General features: G+C 47.9%; 1 protein-coding gene across 1 annotated transcript in view; it reads right to left on the reverse strand.

Moving 5' to 3' along the window:
* LOC139746353 (NADH dehydrogenase [ubiquinone] 1 beta subcomplex subunit 2, mitochondrial-like) overlaps positions 1–19,928 on the reverse strand; it is a 246,601-nt gene extending 226,673 nt beyond the window's left edge. The window contains exon 1 of the mRNA XM_071657531.1: positions 19,733–19,928. The gene's annotated coding sequence lies outside the window, so the exon portion shown is untranslated. The remainder of the gene's footprint in view (positions 1–19,732) is intronic.
* Positions 19,929–25,558: the final 5,630 nt, after the last annotated feature.

Genomic DNA, 25,558 nt, shown 5'->3' on the forward strand with positions numbered 1-25,558 from the left:
CTTCTGCAAGTATGACATCTTTAAAGACAACGGCTGATGACACATCAAATTATACAAAATACAAATATGAAGAAGGGGTAGACTTGTGCATAAATAAATCATTATATATATATATATATATATATATATATATATATATATATATATATATATATATATATATATATATATATATATACACACACACACACACTGAAGGAGAGTGGTGTGGTACGCCAGAGCCTGAATTACATGGCTTACAGCAAACTGGTAATATCAAGCGGTCCTCTGTACACTATGGCAGATGGGGGAGTTTATGGGGAAGCAACATGATACGAGACCCGAGGAGGACAGTGAGAGTACTATACAGATCTAACGTATACAGAAGAAGACAGGATAGTGAAGCAGAAGGCTCGCGCCCGCCACTACCACCGTAGATGGAGACCAGACGTAGAGCAGACGGTTCCTGTCTTAAAAGGCTACAACTCTTGTCTGCTCTTCAAGGTGCTCAGAGCACTGCTTGCTGCACTCGGGGTCTGGGTTAATTACGTCCTGGACTACTTACCAGAGGTCTTGACCCACTTCCAGTCGTCTTATTGGACCCCGTGGCCCGTGAACCCCTGGCCTTGGGGTGACGCCGAGGGCATGACTGAGTCAATCTCTGTGAGGGAGCTGAGCTCGCTCTCACCCTCAGCAGGTGATCTCACGACCTGTCAGTTCAGGTTCGTAAGCTCAGGCAGGTAATGAGGTCGTAATTGTGCTGGATAATGGAGTCGTCATAGGCTTGTCGTGAAGTAGTCTTGGGCTGGGGTCATGAGGTCATCTTGTGCTGGGTGATAAGGTCGCCCTCAGTCATGAGGTCATCTTGGGCTGGGTCATGGGGTCATCTTGTAGTGGGTAATAAGGTCACCCTCAGTCATGAGGTCACCAGGGCTGGGGTCATGAGGTCATCTTGTGCTGGGTAATAAGGTCACCCTCAGTCATGAGGTCACCTTGGGCTGGGTCATGAGACCTCATCATGCCGGTGGCCACAGGTCCTGTTAGGACGTTATCTTGCTCAACCGAATCCCGGACGCGCCCCACCAACCATTGCTCCACCACACCCAACAAACGTGACTGGAGATTTAAATCACAATATTTTCAACAGTGACTTTGCCTGTTGAAATTAATGTGAACAGTTCGAGAACAAGTTAACACAAGGGAGGAAAGGTGATGAAAGCAGTTGAGGAAGTGGAAACAGGCGAAAAAGACGTGAGGAAGAGATGGAGTCGTTATTTTGAAGGACTGTTGAATGTGTCAGACGACAGGAAGGCGGACGTCGTGGTATGTTTGGGAGGAGGTGGCATGTGCAGTGAGAGTCATGACGAATATCATGATAAAAAAAACAGATCAATTTGTGAAAACTTTAGTGAAAGATAGAGCGTGGCAAAGCGGCGGGAGTGGATGTGTGTGCAGCTGAGTCGCGCAAGAAAGGAGTTGCTAGTGCTGTTGACTGGCTGGACAGGCTGCTTTAAATGAGCCACAGTGAGGTGCCAAAGGGCAAGCACAGTACCAGTAGACAAGGGGGGACAAAAAAGGATGACCCTATTACAGAGGCTGGGTATATATGGTCAGGTGTATGGAAGAGTGGTGAATGAGAGGGTTGAGGTTTTACCAGGAAAGCAAAACATGTGTGCAAATAGGAAGGGAAGAGAGTGAGTGGTTCCCGGTGATGAGTCTGAATCGAGAATAAATGTTGCCGCCATGGCTGCTTAAGTCTGTTCATCAATGGGATGTTCAGGGAGGTAAACACGAAGGTCTTGAAGTGAGAGTTGGTTCGACAATATATACTTGTGTGTGTGTGTGTGAGAGAGAGAGAGAGAGAGAGAGAGAGAGAGAGAGAGAGAGAGAGAGAGAGAGAGAGAGAGAGAGAGAATGTGAATTCCTTGCTGTCTGCAGATGACACAGCTCTGATGGCACATTCCGAAGAGAAACTCGAGAGGCTGGCGTTCGAGCTTGGCATAGTATGTGAAAGAAGGACGAGGCAAGTTGACGTAAAAAATGTAAGGCCATGAAGAGTGCAGTAAGGGGCGAGACGAGACGGTATGAGTGAAGTGTTTTAGACATCTGGGAGTGGGAGAGGCACTGGATGGAGTCATGGAGGAGACAGCGGGTCATATGGTGGAAGAAGAGGCTAAAGTCATGGATGCACCAACAAGCGCGTGCATGAAGTGGTTAGAGTACGAAAGGGAAAGGATGGGTATGTCTGAAGGTCCAATATTCCCGACAATGTAGTGCGGACGTGAGGCTCGGGCACTTGGGTGCCAAGGAAAGGAAGAGGGTTGACGTGTTGGAAATGGAACGCCTGAGGACAATACGAAATGGGGGACAATCTGCGTAAGAGAGAAATTTCGTAGTATGGGTAGTATGGCTGGACAGGGCGTGGCGCAATGGATCAGGCATATGGAAACGTTGAGTAAAGACTATCCGAGTCGGAGGATGTATGTGTCATACAAGGAGACGGCAAGGGTGAGGTGGAGGTGACCGCACAGATGAAAGGAAGACAGTAACGGGTCCTGATCATTCAGGACCGGGGGAGAGGTATAGACTCTGGTAGCAGAGATATGTTCGACGTGACGCACTGGAGGGGAGGGTACGTCCTGTCTCCAGGCTGAACCAAGGTGTGTGAGATGGTCAGAGAAAACCCAGGAAAACCAAGGTGGCTCGGCTGTGGATGGCAGGCTCTGGCTTCGTCGCATTACACATGACAGCATATGTATGTGTGGATGTGTGCACGTGAGGCCGATGTCGTTTAACCTTAACGCTGCCTCGCTAAGGTGTGGAAGGACGTCAGCCATCAGACATAAGTACCATCCCATGTGTCCTTTTTGACACTTCCATATCATCTAACTCGAGCGGCGAGATGATGGTTCGTCACGTCCAGCGGCCTTCACGCGACATTCCCAGGACTCACTCGAGCAAGGTGTGGTGGTCAGGGCAGGCTAGGATCCGTCCCTTAAGGCGTGGAGGTTAGGCGGGCCCTGAGGTCCTCCGTTGTCCTGGAGCCCCAACCTGACACCCGTCTCCCTCCGCCCCCTCACCTCTCACAAGTCCATTTATGTTGCACAAGGAAAGTGGATGGTCAGCAGGGGACGCCTGTACCAGGAAAAGACTCGTCAATAACGGGTCCTGGGTGAGGAAGCGGGTTGACACGCCCTTCATCCCCACCCACACCTCTACCCACCCTCAGAATCCCCCCGACCCGCCGGCCACCTCACAACTAATGCTAACTCACGCCTCAAAAAAAGGATAGACATTTCCTACCGCGCCAGAGAGTAAGGCATTCAACACACTCCTGACATTACTGGAAAGAATCCTTCCAAAAATTTTCACTTGTTCATCCTCTAAATCTCTAAGGTTTACTGTCAATATTATGTGTATGATGAATAGACGATTACCATACACTTACCATACACTTACGAAGGGTTCTCTGTTTTCAGTAAATCTTCTTGGAATGACCCAGAAGGCAATCTATTTTCCATCTCGTCAGACAAGTTACTACGACCGACCGTCAGCTTCTTCAACAGCCTGAAACATGACCTTCAAGCTTAACCAACAGGATGAAACAAGACACTAAGCTTCACCAATTGCGTGGAACACGACCCTGAACTTCAACAGCAATTCGAAACACGGCCCTCAGCTTGGATGAAAGCTTGAAACACGGCCCTCAGCTTGGATGAAAGCTTGAAACACAGCCCTCAGCCCAGACATCTGAGGTACCGCAAGGTGAATCTTTGGGTCCCCGCATCTCTCCTGTAAGGACCAGTGCTGATGGTGTTGGAGTAACAAGTGCTGGCGTTTGTGTCCACGCTACTCTCCCACCTCCTAATTATTTCCTAAAATGTACACTTTACAACCTCAGTCTGTATGTTATGTACACACTACATCACCAGCATGTACAGTCATGTACATTTCACATCCTACAGATGTACACACTACGGGGATGGCGAACATCTTAATGATGTGTACACAGAAAGTTCAGGGGGCGTATGTGCGCCACGTTCTGCATGTGCTCAGCACGCGCACGGGACGTGCCCCACGTGAGCTGCCTGACGCGTAGGAGGCCGCTCAGGGTTGGGACGACACAGCGGGATCGCTCTTGGCACGAAGGATGCACGTCTCCACCCATGGGAGGGGCGCTGCCTCACCCCTCGAATCCTAACCATTAGTATATCAAATCTTGTATTCCAAAATACTTTATTCTCATTCACACATCAATACCCACGACCTCCCTCGGTCCCAGGCGTTGCCAATGGCAGTCATGACAAGTGTTGTCATGTCGGTGGCATATCACGAGTTAAGACTAACATGGCAAGGCTAGCCAGGGAAGTTCCCGGAAGCAAACAAACAGGGACCTACCTCACTCTACAGTCATGGCTATTTTAATTTCAGGGTCTTCAAGGTGTCTGATGCTGCTGCAGCCTTTACATAGGAGTCAGATGAGCGGCACTGGGCTTCCGACCCTGTCCCACCCCCTTCTGTCACACTAGGTCCCAGCCCTCCTCCAGGATATTCAGTCCACCAAGCTTCTCTGTGTCACCCTGGACGATAAACTGAGTTGAGAGGAACACATCCGTACCATCACCAGATCATCCACACTCTTCGTAGACACGAAAAACCTGGACACCTTGCACCTGGATTCAATGACAATGATACGAATTTCGTTCTTCCCAAGTTCACTATTCCCTCTCCTCCACCACACAAGAGGCCTAGAAAAGGCTACATGTCTCTGGCAAACACTTTGGTATTCTTCCTCCTAAATCTCTGCAAGCATCACCTAGGTCGCTGCATCCGACATCTCGGGGAAGAAGCCGCCGCCGCATCATTCCCGCCACCGTCACTCCCAGCCACCTGAGAGCCCTCGTCCCCAGAGTTGCAGTTCGGCATCGAACCAAGCGAGACCGTTCGGAACTCTCCACGAGCTACCTCAACCCGACCATAATGAACATCATTCATAACCAAGTGTTTGCACAGACACTGGCCATCTGACCCCCTACCACACCATCCGTGTTAAAGCATCACTGGATTTTCTTTCGTGTGTGTGTGTGTGTGTGTGTGTGTGTGTGTATTTCCTCTTAGAGCAGCAGCAGCAGCAAGAACAAGAGGTATGGCACCAGTACCATACCCCAACCCCCGGGGTTGGTCAACACCCAAACATCATACAGCAGCACACGGCGTCGTACCGTCTCAGAAGACAGTACCTCACCATCGCTCGTGTATTCACCAGATAAGACACCGCCATGACATGGAATACCTGGAACACCGGGAGGACTTGGAATACAGTCGGCAGAACCGGTGTCTTAAGGTGGTCTTACGACGTGACGTTTCCGGCCACAACTTCAGTCGTCCATACACGATGGGAAAACATGCCCACGGCAGCAACAACTGTGTCTGTGTGTCTGTCTGTCTGACCTACTCACAACTCTCTCTCTCTCTCTCTCTCTCTCTCTCTCTCTCTCTCTCTCTCTCTCTCTCTCTCTCTCTCTCTCTCTCTCTCTCTCTCTCTCTCACCGGGTGGCCTTGCGCTAGTACCCCCGAAAATCCAGTTTTTCCGCTAAGCACCGACCTGATCCGTTAAGTGAGCCAAACACCATCAGGCGGCAGCTGGGGTGGGGGTCGGTGGGGGACAACTGGGATGGCCTGGGGAGGACTGGGGGTTACAGAGGACTGTCGGGATGGGTGGATAAATGGGTGGCCTGGGGAAGAGGGGGGAATGGCAGGATGGGGGAGATAATAGGGTGAGCTGGGGAGAAATGGCGGGATGGGGAGATAACTGGGTGGGCTGGGAGAGGACTGGGTAAGCTGGGGAAAGAGTGGAGGGGCTTGGGGAGACTGGATTGAACTGGGGGGGCTGGGAGATAATTTCGGTCACGGAGGTGGGGGGGAGAGAACTGGATGGGCTAGGATGGGACCAGAGGGGGGTGAATGAGGAGGAGGAGGGCGAGGGGAGGAGGCAACGTGGAGGATCGGGGAGGCTAGGGCAAGACGGAAGGTCGAGGTCAAAGGAGAGAGAGAGAGAGAGAGAGAGAGAGAGAGAGAGAGAGAGAGAGAGAGAGAGAGAGAGAGAGAGAGAGAGAGAGAGAGAGAGAGCACCTACCTACTTACGGGTACCTACAGTACTTGTCCATCTGGCTGGGCCAGCGCGTAGCGATCACCGCAGGACAAAATCCACAGTCAGGACGAGCGAGTCGTGTGAGCGACGTGTTGCCGAGTGCGAGATGGAGAGAGTGCGTATGTTTTGTGTTGTGGCTGCCAGCAACCCACGCTATGCGGGACAGAGAGAAAGGACAACCTGGGCCACGGAAGGGAACTCGAGAGTCACCGTCGCTCACCCTCTCGATATCCAGGCAACAGTACCTCCCTGGGCGGCAGTGAAAGTGAATGAACGAATGAATGAACGAATGAACGTACGAGTGAGTGAGTGAGTGCGCCTCTGTGTGCGGGGGCATGAACCGAATGTCCATACGTGAGTGCGTGTGTATGAGTGAGTGAGTGAGTGAGTGAGTAAGATAGTGAGAGGGAGGGGGAGCGCAGGAATGCAAGGGCACACGTGTAGTGGGGGGGTGAGGTGGGAGCAGTGGGGCAGACAAGTGTGTGTTGTCGCCCATCACAAGGACCAGGTTGGCTTCCACCTCCCTCATCCACCACCACCACCCCACACACCTGGCCTCACAACATGTTTGTGCAGGTGTGGAGGACCTGAGACACACCTGGCCTCACAACAGTTGTGTGCAGGTGTGGAGGACTTGATACACACTTAACTTACAACACGTGTGTGCAGGTGTGGAGGACTTGATCCACACCTGACCTTACAATATGTGTGTGCAGGTGTGGAGGACTTGATCCACACCTGACCTTACAACATGTGTGTGCAGGTGTGGAGGACCTGAGACACCTGGCCTCACAACAGGTGTGTATAGGTATGGAAGACAGTAGGCCTGATGGTGATGCAACACCACACAATATCTATGTCACCTAAGACGAAGTATAATGTAAAACAGAAATTCATCAGAAAGAGTATACCGTTAGTGAGTATACATGTATACGATGATATAAAATTCATGGTTGTAAATCAATTACGATTGTAAATCAATTATAACTGTACGCGAGTGAGTTGTAAACTCCCATTTCTAATACACTTGGGACTTCAGTGTAATGCTTGTATGTGTCACTCGAAATGGTGCCTGGAAAGGCGACTTCACCCAGGGTCAGGTCAGGACCGGAGGGGCTCCATCCAGGGTTAGCTTAGGGCCGGAGACTTCACCCAGGGGAAGGTCAGGGCCTGAGACTTCACCAAGGAGAAGGTCAATGCCGGAGGAGCTCTACCCAGTGGCGGGTCAAGGCCCAAGAGCTAAACCCAAGGTAGGGGCTCCACCAGGCCCCCAGCAGAGTGTCCTGTGGTGGTGCAGGGACTGGAAGTGTGGAGGTGCTGTTGACTGGCGTGGTAGAGAAGGTTCGCGGTGCACGTCAGGCTCACAGCCACCACCCGTGCACAGACAAGAAAGACTCAAGACGACTGGAGGGTGAGCGTGAGCGAAACCAATGACGTCAATGAGGAAGGTCTATGAGCCTAGAGTTGATGCTGTAATGACAGATGAGTACCAATGTCTGTTCTGTCCCTTTCGTAATGCACTTGCATTCAAATGTCTTGACACCGCTGCAGGCTGGACACCTATTGCCCTCCAGGTAACGAAGTAACTGCAAGGAATGAACGGAGCGTTCTCGGGTCCCGGCAGGAGCCTGGTTCCCTACGTCTTACTACGTAATAATGGGGGTAAGAAGATGCCTGTGTGCGCATCGCCAGATCCTACGACTATGCACAGAACCGGCGCCTCCGTCTGCTTTAAGGGTGTGGTTCCTAAGTTGTCGAGAGGTAACATAAACTCTACGTGGATGTAAATCAGAGAGAAGAATGTGGATAAGAACACCAGCACCGACAGCCTAACACAAGGTTTGCTTCGTGTGGGACGTGACCACGACAGCAGATGCTTCGGGTTTGTTTTTTTTGAGACATAATTACGCGAGTTTCTTGGGTATAACAGGACGAGTCTGGTGTCGGGACGTGACTCTGTGTGTCTCCAGGATAGGTATACTACACGACAGGCAGACGAAGGGAGACCACTCATCGGCGCTGCGAGGTCAGCAATATTGTGTCGTGTGCCACCAGCCTACGCCGCGCCGCCCTGCCTGGCCACCGCCACATACAGATAATAATATCATCAACTTTTTCACGTCGGTAAGAACCCCCAGAGGAGCAGTTCTGACGCAGCCACATCACACTGGCTCCTGACGCCCTCCTTCCCTCCCGGTTGCTGCTTCGCGCTGCACAGCCCCCACCTACGAAAATTTTGTTCCTTCGCCGATCTGTCTTCCTCTCCAGCAGCACTCGACCACCACCCCTCCCCTCGCAGCATTCCCTCAGATCTGTCCTCCTGATAACGTTATAGAGATCATCCGTTCTCTGGAGCTGGATCAGGTGTATACATTAAGACTAGGAACATCATCATACGAGGCGCTCGCTCCAGTAAAGAAGTTCTGAAGGGCAACCACTCACTAAGGCAAGACTTGTAACACGTCCGTGGTAACTGAAGCCACGAGGATCAGGTCTGGCTGGCCAAGGTGAGGACACACCGCCAGGAGCACCTCACACAACGACAACAAGTATAGGAAGAAAAAACAACAATACCCCAGTAAGGTATTACTGCCGCTCCCTCCCTCCACCCCGTCGTCACCTGCTCTGAATGACGACCTGGACCACACTACCACCCTCCACCACCGGCCGCTCCGTCGACTCCAACTTTCGTCTCTCATTCCCGCCCATTTTCGCCTCTTCCTCCGACGGTCAAGGGATCTTCATAACATTACCATCTGAAAAGGATCTTTGAAACTCCACTGAACGAATTCAGCTCCGAGAATAATTCCCCTTCGCTCGTTCACGTTCTCACAAGGCATCGGCCTCGTGCCAGAATGAATCGCGTTGGGGGAGGCCGAAGTTCAAGGCTGTTGTGATCATTCCTGGTCAGCTGGATTCCGGCAGTGTGTGTGCCGCCGTCTTGGTGCACGTGAGTGATCGATGATTACAACGAGTGAAAGTCCGCCTCTACCAGGGCCGTGCTGTCTGCCTCCCGCCCTGTGTTTTCCTTCAAAACCTTTGAAAATAAAGTCTTTTTTTTTTTCTCTCTCCCACGTCGAAGGTTTCAGTCACGGACAAAATTCCTCGTCGAGGTCAAGCCTTACACGAAACAAAAGAAAGGACTCGAGCGACGGAGGAGTGAGGCAAGACCGGGGGTAAATGAGAGAGGCTGGGAAGGAATGGAAAACATGCATTTCTAAACGTCTGAAGAGTCTCAGTTGTAAGGAATGGTACGAGAAGGTAGAGGGCGTTACAGCTCAAAGGCGCAGGCAGGAAAAGGACACGACAACGACCCATCCTCGAGCGGCATGACTTAGGAATTGGCAGGGCAAAAATTAAGTCAGTTTCCACGTGAAGAAACCAGAGCAACACCTACAAGAAAAAAAAGGAAATGTTAGCCAATAGGGTCATTCATAAAGTCGCACTAAGAGAGATGATAACCCAGATTGCTTAAGATTCGACTCTATCAAGTATGTAGAGCCAGAACCTCCTCAGATGTGAGAGCAGCACTGCATGCAAGGACGCATCAGTCCCTCGTATGATCGGAGAGCAACTGCTCTTCAAAAGAATTTCCGGCGTCTGACCAGGATTCCAAGTTTCATGAAGGCAGACTTGGCTGCATGTGTAATAAGGGGTTTCCAAGACTGAGTGGATGTTACAGTGATATCGAGCACGTTCACTGGGTTGGCTGGTGGAACCGCAGAGCCATGGAAAGAGATGGAGAGGCTGAGGAGGATCTAGGAAGATAAACATAAAGAGAGCAGGTTTCAGAGGCGTTAACTACAACGAGTTTATTGAGGCAAGAGAGACAAAACGTGGACTGAGCAGGAGGAGATGATACGGATCTGAAAGAAGTGAAGGAGTGCAGCTTCGAGTCGTCAGGTTATGAGCACATTTGGTTATCTGTTGAAGAAATGGTGTGGCTGATATAGACGAGGAGCGGAGGCGACAGGACAGAACCCCGAGGGACATCGCAGTTGTGGGGATAACAAGAAAGAGACTGATCCATCAGCCATTACTCAAACAGACCAGCCAGGTAAGACCAGTGTGGGAGCAAAGCGAGAAAAAGGACAGGTTGGAGATGAGTTCAAGGATGCACACACAGTGTCCAACGCTTGCAACACAGACTTCCCCCAGAGTCTCCTGCTGGTCTGAGGGAAGACAGTGATATTCAAGATGTTTATGGACACAGGAGTTGAGCAGAGAGATTCGAAGAGCTTGGAAACAGTACAAGTCAGAGGAACAGGACGGTGGTTGGAAGGGCTAGAGTGGTCATCCTTCTCTGGGACAGGCCTCCCGTCAATACCTGCTTCCAACTACGAAACTTCTGGTCTTCCAGACGCAAAACAGACAAGTCAAGAAGAGACGGAAGCTCAGAGGCACATTCCTTCAGAACACCAAGAGGGATGCCATCTGGGCCATACACCTGCCTTGTGACTTCTGGACAACTAGAAGGTTATATGTAAGGCGGCGCGCACAGGTCATAAGAGGTGAGGCAAAGAGGAACGAGAAGGGAAAAGAAATTCAAAAAGAGTTGGATTTGACGTCGGAAGGTAAAAGTAAAAGACTGGCAAGACGAAAGAAACTCATGAAGAGAAAATCTTGGCCGAAGACCAGTGGAAGAAGAGTAAAGTTTCGTCTTAAGAATATAACACTTTCAATCATTTTGGGCGTATACGAAGACTAAGTACCAGTGGGAGGAGGAATACTTTCTCCAAGAACCATAAGCCAGGTCCCTTGCCTGAATGGCCACAAGACACCAGTGGCTGAGCCATGGAAGAACGCATAGTCATGGAGGGGGCTACATGCCTCCACTCCCGGAACCTAACCTTTGGTATAAGCTCATCACAGACGCGAGAACCACCGAGGAAGGACATCTTGCCCTCGGGGACTTAATGCTATCATCAGCATCTTAGTAACAGGCACAGTGTAGGGGGAGAAACAAGGGGTTTATGGATGTGCATCTTAACGAAGGCAACTCATTGGTCCAATACTGCATCTTAATACCACAAGTCCAGACACACAAGACCTTCGCTACTGGTGCCAGTAAAGGTTACCTCGGACACGTACTGTCTGCATGTGGCTGACGCTAATCAAGACCCACTCACGACTGGTCTGGCCTCACCCTAGAGAACACGTGCCTCACCGTGGGTAACACGTGCCTCACCCTGGGTAACATGTGCCTCACCCTGGGTAACATGTGCCTCACCCTGGGTCACATTGTATGGTCTACGTCCATCGCTCGCACCCAACCACACCTCCATCTTGAGAATCACATTTCTTGCCTTCTTTTGCCGTAACCATCACAGAGTGGGGCACATTACTCAGAGTTACACCAACATAAACATCGACGTAACGGGTTACATGTGAGCTGTGACGTGTATGGCGTGTGAGCTGTGATAAATGGATGCCATGCGAGATGCGACCTACGTTTACAGATCAGAGGACGTCTGAAGCAAACCAAGGAACATCCTGGGGTATGAAACCAGGATCTTCTACCATCCTTTATGTGGATGGTTGGCTGGTTGGTTGGTTGGTTGGTTGGCTGGTTGGTTGGTTGGTTGGTTGGTTGGTTGCTGGCTCGCTGGCTGGTTAGGTTGGTTTGTTGGCCTGTAAGTCTGCAAGCTGCCAGGCTGGTCACCTCAAGTGAACATTGTCCAAAAGAAAAATCTTGAACACCTTCGTGTGTTACGGATGATACTATCATCATACACACACTCAACATGTACAATGACTTTGATCATCTTAAATTGACGTCCTCAAACAACAATCAAATTAACCATTCAAAATTACCGAAAATCCATGTAAACAATAGTTTGGAATATTCTAATCATCGTTTATACAAAATTTACTCGATCAATTTGCTTTTACAAATTGTTCATCCATTGATAGTTATATCGTTCGGATGGAAAAGTTTAAATGATTACTTAAATTTGTCTTCCATGCAATTTTCATCATTGAAGACGATGAAAGCGCAAGTTACTTACAAGAGCTTCAGTTACCTCTAAAACAAGATACGTTTTCTACGAACAAAAGTATCATAGAAAACAATTTTATGGCTAACAATTATATATCCTTCCATTACTCTACCTTTATCATTACTGAATCTTTTAATAAAGAATAAGAGATTAAGTGTGCTGAATCTGGTAAAGCGATCGGTACCTAAATTTACAGGAAATATAGCTGACAATATATATGGAAAGTTTTGTGGGGCCTGAATGTGGAAAGGGAGCTGTGGTTTCGGTGCATTACACGTGACAGGTTGAGACTGAGTGTGAACGAATGTGGCCTTTTTTTTGTCCTTTCCTAGCGCTACCTCGCGGGAGGAAGGGGGGATGCTATTTCATGTGTGGCGGGGGTGGCGACGAGAATGAATACAGGCAGCAAGTATGAATTATGTACATGTGTATATATGTATATGTCTATGTATGTATACGTTGAAATGTATAGGTATGTATATGTGCGTGTGTGGATGTGTACGTATATACATGTGTATGTGGGTGGGTTGGGCCATTCTTTCGTCTGTTTCCTTGCGCTACCTCGCTAACGCGGGAGACGGAGATAAAAGTATAGCAAAAAATAAAAGAGTGTATATATATATATATATATATATATATATATATATATATATATATATATATATATATATATATATATATATATATGACACATAACCAGGATATGGAGGATTGCAATATCGAACGACAGACCACGTTAATGAAGACGCCATACGTACTGAAGCGTCGGGAGCTGACGTGCGCAGTCGGCGCAGACACACGTAACGATGACATACTGACTCACACGACCTTCGTGCGCACCTCTGCCTTACGTCACTTCACAGCAGCCCAAGGTCAAGTCTGGCCCTGGAGGCCTTGAGTGCCTTAATCCCCCCCCCCCCCTCCTCACAGCACCTGCCATGCAGTGCATGACCAACATACCAGTCCCGCTGCACGGTCGTGATCCACCAGATCTGCATGACAGGTCTACCAGATCAATACACGTTCCACACACACACACACACACACACACACGTTTCTCTCGTCTCTTCCTTAACAATCGTCTTCGTGGCTTGGAAGTCAATTCAAACATGCCTTTTGTCACCTCCACGACATCTCTCCTGGTCGTGTCTCACCTTGCCTCTCCCTCATCCACCGGTCTGACACTCACCCAGGTACCCCCGCCCCTGGAATGCTGTTCCCATTTTCTATGGACGTTACATCAGTACACAGTCATGACTACACACACTCACACACAGTCCCCTGAGAACTCCCGTCTCTTTTCTCTGTCACTTTCACACACATCAAACACGACCACAGACAACTCCCATCGCTCTTTATCGCCATAATTTCCCCTCCCTTTTTTTTATTAATCTTCTTCAGAAACTCTACCACATCCCATTTTCCATAATGCTATCCTTGCCTCACGTTCCGTTTTCTCTGGCGCACCAGCATAAACGGTCCTAAACTATTCTAAACTACAGGAGGGTATTGTAATCACACCTGCGTCTTTGACATTTAAGCAATCGTCAAAATTTTTTCCCCCTACCTTTTTTTCATATCGATCACAACGTTTCATTATCCTTCGTTCATTTCCCAAACTTTGCTATACGATTCCCTAAACAGCTGTTTACACGTGTTAAAATTGTCTACACCGCATGACCCTGTTTCATGTTTCCAATATCTTTCCTATGGTTTCAAAAAAGGCCCTAAACCTCTCTCTCTCTCTCTCTCTCTCTCTCTCTCTCTCTCTCTCTCTCTCTCTCTCTCTCCCCTACTCACTCCATACAGACGATACTCACTCTATTCAAGAGAGAGAGAGAGAGAGAGAGAGAGAGAGAGAGAGAGAGAGAGAGAGAGATTTGGGACAGAAAGGTGGCATGAGTAGAGAGAAAGAGACAGATGGAGGAGGGACAGAGGGAGAGATTCCTGCGATGCAGACAAAGAGAGCTTGGGAACAGAGTGTGAGACATCGAGGAGATACAGTGAGAGATAATCTAGGGCCAGAGTGAGAGATAACTAGTTCTCTGAGTAAGAATCAGCTGGGAGACACCGTCAGAGACAGCTAAGGACGGGAGTAAAAGATAAAGTAGCACTCAGTGAGAGATAACGAGAGGGTAGAGAGAGAGAGAGAGAGAGAGAGAGCGACAGATAGTTAGGGAACAGAGTGAGAGATAGTTAAAGGATACAATGAAAGAAAAATAGTAAATAAAGAATGAGAGAAAGCAAGGGACAGAAGAAGCAGACAGAGAGATGATAAGAACGTGAAGTGAGAGAAACGTTGGAAGGAATGAGACACAGGAACGTTGGAAGGAATGAAACACAGGAACGTTGGAAGGAATGAGACACAGAAACGTTGGAAGGAATGAGACACAGAAACGTTGGAAGGAATGAGACACAGGAACGTTGGAAGGAATGAGACACAGGAACGTTGGAAGGAATGAGACACAGGAACGTTGGAAGGAATGAGACACAGGAACGTTGGAAGGAATGAGACACAGGAACGTTGGAAGGAATGAGACACAGGAACGTTGGAAGGAATGAGACACAGGAACGTTGGAAGGAATGAGACACAGAGATCGAGATAGCGAAGAACACACTGGTAGGGAGTGACGAGAGACGAATGAGATAACGAAGAAGGGAGAGACTGGGCGAAGATATGAATGAAGGGAAAATGGGGAAAAAGAAAATAGAATGGAAAATGAAGATTTTATGTGTGTGTGTGTGTGTGTGTGTGTGTGTGTGTGTGTGTGTGTGTGTGTGTGTGTGTGTGTGTGTAGGGCCTGCCTGGCGACACCGGGACGAGAAGGGTGGAGGTGGAGGAGGGAGGTCAGCAGCTCCGTTGTTATGACGACCAACCTTCTCCTCCTCTTTAGCAGGGGGGGGGGGGGGGGTGTCCAGCAGGCAAGGGGGGGGGTAGGGGGGAGGGGTGTGTGTGTGACGGTGGCATCAGGTAACGTGGGCGCTTGAGGGGGGGGGGGAGGGTGAAGGGGAGGGGACAGGGTGTTCCATGGTTGCTAGGGTGAGGGTGAGTGCCAGGGTAGAGAGGGTGATGGGGCGGGGGTGTGTGTGTGTGGACGGCCGGGGAGAGAAAATGATATACTCTGGGAGGCTGACACGTGGGCTGGTGCTCAATGATGGAGGACGTCTGATGGAGGGAGCAGAGAGAGAGAGAGAGAGAGAGAGAGAGAGAGAGAGAGAGAGAGAGAGAGAGAGAGAGATAAATAGGTAAGTAGGTAGGGAGAGAGAGAGAGAGAGAGAGAGAGAGAGAGAGAGAGAGAGAGAGAGAGAGAGAGAGAGAGAGAGACCCATAACAATAAACTCTACCACCAAAAGTAAACATACGTTGGCCGGAGGGGATAATCCAAGCCAGGTGCAGGAGGGCAGACATGCACTACAACCACAAGTTGCCCTACCTCAACCCCACCCCACCTGGTGCAGCCAGATGGCCCGGTACAGTGTCTCCTTCACCACAGACGAACACACACACACGTGTTCATCAGAGGAACACACGTGTTCACCAGAGGAACACACACGTGTTCACCACAGACGAACACACACGTGTTAATTGATCCAGGAATGTGACCACTTCTTTCGGCACTGTAAATAGTGGCATAGATCGGATCCCATGGTGTGTGTGGGTATATAGATCGGATCCCATGGTGTGTGTGGGTATATAGATCGGATCCCATGGTGTGTGTGGGTATATAGATCGGATCCCATGGTGTGTGTGGGTATATAGATCGGATCCCATGGTGTGTGTGGGTATATAGATCGGATCCCATGGTGTGTGTGGGTATATAGATCGGATCCCATGGTGTGTGTGGGTATATAGATCGGATCCCATGGTGTGTGTGGGTATATAGATCGGATCCCATGGTGTGTGTGGGTATATAGATCGGATCCCATGGTGTGTGTGGGTATATAGATCGGATCCCATGGTGTGTGTGGGTATATAGATCGGATCCCATGGTGTGTGTGGGTATATAGATCGGATCCCATGGTGTGTGTGGGTATATAGATCGGATCCCATGGTGTGTGTGGGTATATAGATCGGATCCCATGGTGTGTGTGGGTATATAGATCGGATCCCATGGTGTGTGTGGGTATATAGATCGGATCCCATGGTGTGTGTGGGTATATAGATCGGATCCCATGGTGTGTGTGGGTATATAGATCGGATCCCATGGTGTGTGTGGGTATATAGATCGGATCCCATGGTGTGTGTGGGTATATAGATCGGATCCCATGGTGTGTGTGGGTATATAGATCGGATCCCATGGTGTGTGTGGGTATATAGATCGGATCCCATGGTGTGTGTGGGTATATAGATCGGATCCCATGGTGTGTGTGGGTATATAGATCGGATCCCATGGTGTGTGTGGGTATATAGATCGGATCCCATGGTGTGTGTGGGTATATAGATCGGATCCCATGGTGTGTGTGGTATATAGAAATATTCACAGAATATGACTAAATTAGTGACTAATATATATATATATATATATATATATATATATATATATATATATATATATATATATATATATATATATATATATCTTTTTCTTTTCTTTCAAACTATTCGCCATTTCCCGCATTAGCGAGGTAGCGTTAAGAACAGAGGACTGGGCCCTTGAGGGAATACCCTCACCTGGCCCAATTCTCTGTTCCTCATTTTGGAAAATTAAAAAAAAAAAAAAACGAGAGGGGAGGATTTCCAGCCCCCCGCTCCCAATATATAATATATATATATATATATATATATATATATATATATATATATATATATATACATTTCATTCTTGCTTTCATACTTGTCCGCCATTTCTCGCGTGAGCGAGGTAGCGCTACGAGCAGATTAACAGCGTCCTATCCACACCCAGGCCTCCTACACACCTTTCCATGGTTTACCCCCGAACGCTTCCCACTCAGGCTCTCGTATCAAGCAGTTCTGGGATGCGTGAAGCCTTCTTGAACAAGGCTCTGTCCGCACAGCTGCACATCCACCCAACCATCAAGCGATGTCGTTACTAACCATACAGTAAACTAGACCGCAAAACAATACAATTAACAAGTAAATATATATATATATATTCATGAAGGTAGCAGACCGACCACAGAATACACAGCGCCGCGTGAGTGTTTCAAGATTCGCCAGAGACCTATTCACAACAACCGTTCTCGAGAAACCATCACGGGCAATTAGCAGGTGTATGTGTTCTCGGAGTGCCATTACTGGCACAGGTCGTTCGTGTGTGTGTGTGTGTGTGTGTGTGTGTACGGGAATGTCTGGGCACGTCCAAGCGGCGGGCCGCGTGTCTTGTGTTCACAGTGCTACGTTACCCAATATGAGTTTTCTCAATGTGAATATCTGGCAACCTTACGTTCCGTTTTCTTTTTCAAAATACCACCAAAAGCACCATGTCACTTCTGCTACTCACTGGTATAAGGTCTCATCATCACCACAGCATATGAAAGGCAACTACAAGATTATCATTGTGCCTCCTGCCTGACCAGGAGGAACTCTCTGTAGTTAACTCGTCACAAAGTTACAGAGAAACAAAGTCACGAACCACATAACATCTAAAATTAGTCCAAGTATTGTTGTTCTCAGACTACGTCCAGCCCACGTCAACCCTTCCTGGCCAACCTTGAGGACGACGGTACGACCCCCTGAGCACGACGGTACGACCCTTGAACACGACCGTACGACCCTAAGGTATGATCAAGGTCACGGTGAATCCCAGGTCACGCCCCGCGCGCTATGGGGGTTCATCCCTTCATCCTCAAGGGACCAGTGTAAATAGACAGCCTCCTTCTTTGTCTCTGTTACGTACACATGTCATACAGTGATACATGTCTATTGTTTTACATTAGACAGACAGGGAAATAATCTACAACATGGAAAATTATTTCTAAACTTGGAATGTCTGGAAAACATATATTACCTTGGGTATATCCGACCGACGTGTGGTAACACTGTTCCCTTCCCGTCACACATGCGGGAGCAGCAACACTTGAGTCTTTCTCTAATTGGGTGTATTGCTAAAGTGGCAACACTGATCATCTCTCTCCTTGGATGTACTGCAAAAGTGGCAACAATGATCATTTCTCTCCTTGGGTGTATTGCTAAAGTGGCAATACAGACCCTGTCTCTCCATAGACTTATTGCAAACGTGGCAATACTGACCCTGTCTCACCATAGACTAATTACATATATGGCAACACTGAGCCATTCCACTAAGGGTAGTGCACTGCCAGAAAATGGCAACACTGACCCTGTCTCTCCTTGGTGTATTGCAAAAAAAATGGCAACACTGACCCTGTCTCTCCTTGGTAGTATTGCACAAAAATAATGGCAACACTGACCCTGTCTCTCCTTGGTAGTATTGCACAAAAATAATGGCAACACTGACTCTGCTCCTGGGTTGATATGCCACACAATCAAGTGCAACATGACCTGTTAATCCGGTTGTATGCACAATTAATGCACCTTGACCCTTCTCCCCTTGTAGTTTTGCACAATAAATGCAACATCTTGTTATCATATTCCTATGTTAAGCGACTCACTAAGGCAAACTCCAATTCCTCCACGTTCACATGACTGACTCGCACTTGAATGCGCTCTGTTTTCTGAGCATACCGATAATATAAAATCATGATTAAACATTACATAACATTTTGTTAGTGCACAACTATGCAGCACACTGCAATTCCTGTGAAGAGGTGGGGGTGACAATGATTGCATACCTTGTGACTTTGGCATATGAAGAAAAACTGAATGTTACCATTTGATGGGGTAGTAGGCCTATCACACACTGGCAGTGGTTCGTCTCGTTACGTAAGCAGGCCCATCCCGTCCTTTATTTTCGAAGCATCGAAGACTCGTTACCACTGAGGCAGTCAGGCCTCACACACAAGGCAGGGCTTCGTAAACATCATACTCACCAGCTGATACGTACACTCCAATGGGCCTCTAGTGAAATAGTCCCTTTTCCATAAGAGTTCCCCCTACATTAATTATGTGCTAACTCGTTTTCTACAGTTCATCTAACTGCCTCATAAGACGAGCTAACAAGCGTGGGTCACTTGTGTTGTGTCTGTAACTGCTGACTGGCCAATTAGGGCGAGGTGTGGTATCCAGCAATTCTGTAAACATCAGTTGGCAACCCTAAATGAGGTAAAGGTGTGGTTTAAGGACGCGCGAGTGTTTACTGACATCACACTGCAATACGTGAATGCGACATATTTCTTTAAGAATTACATTAAAACGAAGCACAGTGAGGTTATCTCAATAGCCCAACTGTCTTATTCTCCCTCTTCTATTCTGTTCTTAATTTTTCTATGCTGACCAACATGACACAAGAATAATATACCGCAATCGAGACCATCTATCATGAAATAATTACAAGAATCTTGAAATTAATAAGTCCCACCTCGACTTCATGGTCCCGTTTTCGCACATTATCCCCACCCTCAACTTCCATGTGAACCACTGAATACTACGTTCACCCGCGTCCTTAAACTACACTGCATGGCTCGAGTGATCATCGCCATAATCTACCCACTAGGCTGTACTCACCACCAGCAGACACGTCCTCGCATACACACACACACACTCCTGGTGTGGTCGTCTCACTTCCTTCCCAGTTATCTTCTCCCGCGCGGGTTGTAGACGCTCTCGCCGTCGCTTCCTGTAGGGGCGATCCTCCCGTTAGTTTCCCTCACGTTAACAGCTTAACGCAACACATCAAGACTGGTCTACAGTCTTAACGGAACACATCAAGACTGGTCTACAGTCTTAACGCAACACATCAAGACTGGTCCACAGTCTACCCCGTCCGTCACCAACACACCCTCAGGGGCGACTAAGGCGGTCACTGCTTCGTCTGGGGGTTTGTTTACATGGTAGTTCTACACAGGTAATGCTTGTTAACATGATAGTTGTTCGGTCATTAAATGCTGGGATGTAGGATTACAATTCATTTCATATATGGTGAATAATGTTTACATAAAGAAAAGAGGGATAGGGACAAATAATATATAGTATTTGAAACTGCACGAGGAAATGATTTGCATGCATCGGTACCCATTTGGAGTCATGAACCAGCAGTTTCAAACTGTACCATTCACAGTGTCCCATATCAACCAGAATCATGTGTTTGTATACGTGACACTCGATACTTATGTGTACGCGTGTACGTATGTGTATGCGTATACGTGTGTATCTGTGTACGTATGAATATAAGTCTGCATAGAATAGAAATTCTCTCTCTCTCTCTCTCTCATATATATATATATATATATATATATATATATATATATATATATATATATATTCATACTACTCGCTATTTCCCGCGTTAGCGAGGTAGCGTTAAGAACAGAGGACTGAGCCTTTGAGGGAATATCCTCACTTGGCCCTCTTCTCTGTTCCTTCTTTTGGAAATTAAAAACGAGAGGGGAGGATTGCCAGCCCCCAGCTCCCTCCCCTTTTAGTCGCCTTCTACGACACGCAGGGAATACGTGGGAAGTATTCTTTCTCCCCTATCCCCAGGGATATGGCCAAGATGGCGGGAGATGGCGAATAGTATGAAAAAAAATATGTATATATGGTGTGGACTCAGGAGCGGACCCCTGGTATCTGTGTTATCAGCAGCATCGTGGTGTCCACCTACACCCGCCACACCACTACCGCAGCCTGGACACTGATAGCCTCGTACTTACAGCGCCAATGAGCGGTGTGTTGTGAGGGAGGGGCGCGGGGAACATTGTGAGTGGCAGCGGCGCGGTGCGCGTCCTGTGCCGGGAACGTCAGCCATGTCAGCCACGTCCGCTGACATCGCCTTCACCCGCCGCCACAATGGCTATAACGAACCCCACCCGACCAGCTGACCTCACCCTAACTCGCGTCATATCCTACAACACGCCACAGATTTCACTAACTGAGCGACAGTGTCGTACAACGCTGGGGAATATCAGTAACTTACAGGGGCACCTGGTCATACATGGGTCAAAAGATCATATTTATATATATATATATATATATATATATATATATATATATATAGAGAGAGAGAGAGAGAGAGAGAGAGAGAGAGAGAGAGAGAGAGAGAGAGAGAGAGAGAGAGAGAGAGAGAGAGAGAGAGAGAGAGAGAGAGAGAGAGAGAGAGAGAGAGAGAAACCATGGGAAAATGAAACACGATAATTTCCCAAGTGCACTTTCGTGTAATAATCACATCATCAGAGGAGATACAAGAAAGAAATATAACAGTCAGTTGATATGCAACGAAGACACGTAGCTAGGACGCCATTTGGTATAACAACTGACTGTTATACTTCTTTCTTCTATCTTCCCTGATGATGTGATTATTACACGAAAGTGCACTTGGGAACTTATCGTGTTTCATTTCCCCATGGACTCATAGGAATAAACTTGATCACGCGCTCAACTTTTCCAATATATATATATATATATATATATATATATATATATATATATATATATATATATATATATATATATATATATATATATATATATATATATATATGCTGATAATCACAAGGGAAAATGAAGCCCTATAAGACCCAAGTGCACTTTCGTGTGATCACATCGTCAGGGGAGATACAAGCATGAGATACAAGACTACTCAGATGCGTCAGTATATCTCTCATTCTTGTCTCTCCCTGACCATGTAATCACAAGAAAGTGCGCTTGGGACCTATCGTGTTCCATTTTTCCTCGTGGTTATCAGCATATACTATACCACGCGCATTACTCTGATCTACGGCAATGTGTATACATATATATATATATATATATATATATATATATATATATATATATATATATATATATATATATATATATATATATATAGTTTCATTTCAACTCGAAAATGAGACACTTTGTATAAATACACACTCACTGAATGAACAATGGATTGATACTAATGATGCATTTCTCATCCAGTGAAGTGGCTAAACCAAATATCGAAGCTTTGCGGCGCTACAATTCAGCCGTGAGAGTAACAAAAACAAACGTTTTAAAAAGTAACAAAAGTAACACTTGGAAAAAATATACATTTTATGATTCCATGAACACATATGGTCCGTTAATTGGAAGGAATTAGGCAGTTTTATTACTTAAGAATGGTGAAATTAATGGTTATTCCGCTGTTAGAATAATGGAGACCTCTCTTTTCATCGCTAATTACAATCAAACTTTTAAAAGAACAGCAGTGTGTACATCACGAACTTTACGGCAGGCCGAACGTAATTCACAGTTTTGTGTGGTTAAAGCGACCGGGACCGGATGCTGGTCACGTAATCTTTACTACATAACCGTCAGTCACTCCGGTCTGGCCGTGCACGACATATGACCCCTCATTAAAACCCGCGGCAACAACAGTTATCCACATTTCAGTACAGCTGACAACCGGTCAAGTTGCTGCCCATCCCTATGTAGTGTGTTGTTGTGTTAATGCAACCAACATGAAAACGTAAAGGGAGATTAGCTCTCGACCACCACATTACGCTTCTCCAAGCGCTACTATGGGGAGAAGCAATGTCTCCCCTATTGGGTCGTACCTTCATACTCGAGGGTCGTTCCGTCGTGCTCAATGGGTCGTACCGTCGTGCTGAAGTGGTTAGAATCTGCGGATAAACAAGGACCCAAGAGGCCTGTGTATTCAATACTTTAAGAACATTGCTGGTTTGTCTGCACGAAAGCTGGGCTTACAGAAAGGACAGAGGGATATTACAGTACCGTACCTGTGACAACGTACATGGCAGCCTAGCCCTTAACTAAATTACCCTAACCTAACTTGTCCTTGCTTTACCTCAACCCCAAACTGACCCAAACTTTTACCCCAAACATTTACCTTAATCACCTAACCTAACCTAAGGAGAATGCTAAACATGCCAACTCGTAGCTTGACCACTTGGTCAATATTAACAATAACAGCCTTAGCGCTGTCATCGTCAGCACTTCCCCTTTTCCATGGAGTGAAGCTGACTCGGTGAATCTCTAAGCAGAAAAATCACCACACCCCCCCTGTTTTCCATCAAGCCGTGTCTCCAGTAGAGTCATCATCACTTCCCGTTTTCCGTGTACTGGAACTGAGGGCTTCTGTTTTTCCAATTCACCGTTTGCCGTTTGCTACGGGGGGGATATGAGCCGCCTGTACGTGGGCTACGATGTCGTAACGTGTGACTTTGTACTACCCGTGGTGTACGACAGGTCCAGGCTTGTGTACCCATTACGTCAGCGGTACGACTCTAACCACTCACTACTTCACTAGGATAATTCAGACGATGGGATGAGACCGTGCACGTAGACGCGTCCCTCAATACATCTGTGTCTTGGACGCCTCCTTTCGTCTCGTCATATGGTTCAGCTGAACTGCTGCTCCCCCTCGCCTGACATCGACATGTACCACACATACATGACATTTTGTACTATGTATGAAATGCATTATTCACGTATGCAGATGGCGGTACTTCCCGCTGGGGGAGAAGAAGGAGACATTCCCTGTCAAGATGGTGTACAGAAGGAGCGGTGAAGTGTCCTGTGATGCTACAGATGTGCAGGTGACAGACTGGAACAGCCTGGAGGATCTGACGCCGGGGTGTTGAGGGGGTACAACATCCCCAGCTGCCGCGGAGCCTGAATCACCGCACGCCTGTTCGCCACCACGCCCACGCCCGCCTAATGAGCTGGCGGACAATAGGGGGAGCCACGCGAGACAAAGGCCATCTCTTTGACCCGCACAGGCCGACCTGAGTGGCCGGGACGTGGACCATCCTCTGGTATGGGCCTCATGAACCTCGTGTTTACACTCACACCTGCTGCCCGGAACCCTTGTGTTGACCTACCACTCACAGCGGGCGAGGCCCCTGGACAAACCTTGCCATCAAGACGCATGATGTCTGCTCTTGCCGTCTGGTTACTGGCCGGAGATCTGTAGGGGAGGAGGTCTGTCTGGTGAGGTGGTCAGCGGCCGGTCGCATGCCACGCTGCAGGAACTCAACAGCCACACACACACACACACACACACACACACACACACACACACAGTGGCGTGTGGGCAGCTGTGGTGGGTGGCTGGCCTGGCCTGGGGTCGCAGATGGTCATCACAAACACCTCCGGTCACCCAGACCAACTGGGTCAGGAATCCCCCACCCATGGATCACCTCCAAGCCCGCAAGGACAGGATGAATACCTGCTGTGTCTCTGAGCTACCTACCCTGCCCCAGGAATCGAACTGGGGCCCGTGGAATTCGTGAGATGCATCATTTACCACGTTTCCACAGACGCTCATGTGTGTGTGTCTGTGCGTGTTGTCCAGACAAACTGGTGTTTGAGTTGCAGGAACAGACTGATGAGTGTTGCAGGTACAGACTGGTGAGTGTGCTGGTGAAAGCCTAGTTTGTGTGTTGCAAGACAGCCTGACGTGAGTGTTGCGGGGGCAGCCTGGTAACTGTGTTGCGAGGACAGTCTAGTAAGTGTTGCAGGAACAACCTAGCCAATGTGTTGCGGAGACAGCCGGGTTAGCGTTGCATGAGCAGCCTCTCGAGTGTGTCGCGGGGACGGGCGGGTGAGTATTTCTGGGACAGCCTGGTGAAGTGTACAGCCTACAATCACAACGTCTGGAACAACAAAGCCAAAAAAAATTCCCCCTCGGGTCCCAAGAGGACCTACATCTCACATCTTAATCTCGAGTCGTGTTGAACAATGGGGCGAAAGTTACTTAATGAATCAACTACAGAGAAGACTCCCCAAACGTCACGGCGTTTTATCCCACTTGAGAGTAAGATTCTTCACAACTTTCCGAAAGTTTCTTGCGTATTGTGAAGACCGGCTATGGACAATGGTGTCTCAACTTCTTTATTAAACAGAAAAGAAAAAACGCCGGGTTTAAAAAGTCTCTTTTTTTTTCCCATTTAAGTACCTCTCCCCGACACCCAGCGGGACTTGGGCTGTCGTTAATATATCTTCTCTGGTGTACATTTCCCGAGTGATTGGTGTGGGTCTGATTAAGTCCATCCAAACACCACCCCATGGTTATGACTCATTAGATCGTGTTCCCCACACAATGACCCGCCCATTACCTTCATGATAGCTACCTATTAACTCCTACGCAAGCAATCACGGTGCGAAAGCTTGCTAATGGTGCCGGGGGGATCGAACCCAGGGTCTCTGGTTTTCAAGACCAGCGCTCTCACCACTGGCCACTCATCATTAATCTAGCAATCCTCAGTTTACCTTAAAAGAGTTCTTAATGTTTCTGATCGTGTCGTGTGTTGGAATCTAATACAGCATTTCATGTATTGCTATCGTGACTCATCTTCTTAAACCTCAACAAACCAAAGCTTTCTCATTACACAATACAGTCAAATGATA

Source organism: Panulirus ornatus, chromosome 64 (genome assembly GCF_036320965.1).
Source record: "Panulirus ornatus isolate Po-2019 chromosome 64, ASM3632096v1, whole genome shotgun sequence".
NCBI classification, from domain to species: domain Eukaryota; kingdom Metazoa; phylum Arthropoda; class Malacostraca; order Decapoda; family Palinuridae; genus Panulirus; species Panulirus ornatus.